The following is a 1,903-nucleotide window of genomic DNA, read 5'->3' on the forward strand; positions in this document are numbered from 1 at the left end:
GGGTTAGTTTGTTTTCTGCTGCTGAAGGTTAACAGGAAAACCGCAGCAGTCAACAGGCTTTGCTTGGTATGTGGGAAAGGAGGGCGCAGAAGCCGAAAGACAATGGCTTACCATGGCTGCCTGCAAGCTGAATTCTGTTGCCCGGACCTGCGTCTGTGATCTCTAACACCAAAGCCACAGGCACTCAATATTAAGATGGAAAATGCGACCTTGTACTGAAATCACATGTGCTATGTAATGTGAATAGTGTTTTTCACCATGAAAGAGTATAAGTATTGTTCTGTAAAATGTATCAATTTAAAAAATTCACTCCTTTCTTTCAACCCTCCCTACAGCAGCTGCAAATTTTTCAAGCCTCCCTCCTCCGTCCCGAAGGCTATCTCAGATAAGGCGTCGTAGAAAGAGGACGCGAGATGACATGTTCACAGAAATAATGGAATCCACCCGCAATGAAAGAGCTCATTTGAATGAGTGGAAGGACACTGTATCTAAATTTAGGAAAGATGCCAGTGAACGTGAGGTCTTGAGGGACGCTCGAGATGAGAGGTGGCAGGCTGCAACGCTGGGGCTGCTTCGTGATCAAACGGACATGCTCCGCCGTCTGGTGGAGCTTCAGGAACGGCAGCAGGATGACAGAGTGCCGCTGCAGCCGCTGTATAACCTCCCTCCCCCCTCACCATGTTCCATATCCCCCTCACCCAGACGTGTAAGAACGCGGTGGGAGGGGGGAGGCTCCGTGCACCCTCCCACTCCACCCCAGTGGACAGCCCAACCAAAAGGCTGTCATTATATTGAATTTGATCAGTGGCCTTATACTTCCCTCATATCCTCCTCCCAAACCTCACCCAGATTACCTTCTTGGTTCTCTCCCTATGTTTATAATCACTTAATAAAGAATACATGATTTTTAAACGATAGTGACTTTATTTCCTTTGAAAGAAAGCTGGGGGGAGGGTGGGTTGCTTACAGAGAATGAATGAGTCAATAAAGGGGGCTGGTTTTCATGAAGGGAGAAACAAACAGAATTTTCACACTGTAGCCTGGCCAGTCATGAAACTGGTTTTCAAAGCTTCTCTGATGCACAGCGCTTCCTGGTGTGTTCTTCTAATCGCCCTGGTGTCTGGCTGCGCGTAATCAGCAGCCAGGCGATTTGCCTCAGCCTCCCACCCTGCCATAAAGGTCTCCCCCTTACTTTCACAGAGATTGTGGAGCACACAGCAAGCAGAAATAACAATGGGGAGATTTCTTTGGCTGAGGTCAGAGCGAGTTAGTAGCGATCGCCAGCGACCTTTTAAACAGCCAAATGCACATTCTACCACCATTCTGCACTTGCTCAGCCTGTAGTTAAACAGCTCCTGACTCCTGTCCAGGCTGCCTGTGTATGGCTTCATGAGCCATGGCATTAAGGGGTAGGCTGGGTCCCCAAGGATAACTATTGGCATTTCAATATCCCCAACGGTTATTTTCTGGTCCGGGAAGTAAGTCCCTTGCTGCAGCCGTTTAAACAGAGTAGTGTTCCTGAAGACGCGAGCATCATGAACCCTTCCCGGCCACCCCACGTTGATGTCGGTGAAACGTCCCTTGTGATCCACCAGTGCTTGCAGCACCATTGAAAAGTACCCCTTGCGGTTTACGTACTGGGTACCCTGGTGCTCCGGTGCCAAGATAGGGATGTGGGTTCCATCTATCGCCCCACCACAGTTAGGGAATCCCATTGCAGCAAAGCCATCCACTATGACCTGCACATCTCCCAGAGTCACTAGCTTGTGTAGCAGCACCTCAGTGATTGCTTTGGCTACTTGCATCACAGCAGCCCCCACAGTAGATTTGCCCACTCCAAATTGATTCCCGACTGACCGGTAGCTGTCTGGCGTTGCAAGCTTCCACAGGGCTATCGCCACTC

This window comes from Terrapene carolina, unplaced genomic scaffold (genome assembly GCF_002925995.2).
Source record: "Terrapene carolina triunguis isolate 2854851 unplaced genomic scaffold, T_m_triunguis-2.0 Scaffold30615, whole genome shotgun sequence".
Taxonomy (NCBI): domain Eukaryota; kingdom Metazoa; phylum Chordata; order Testudines; family Emydidae; genus Terrapene; species Terrapene triunguis.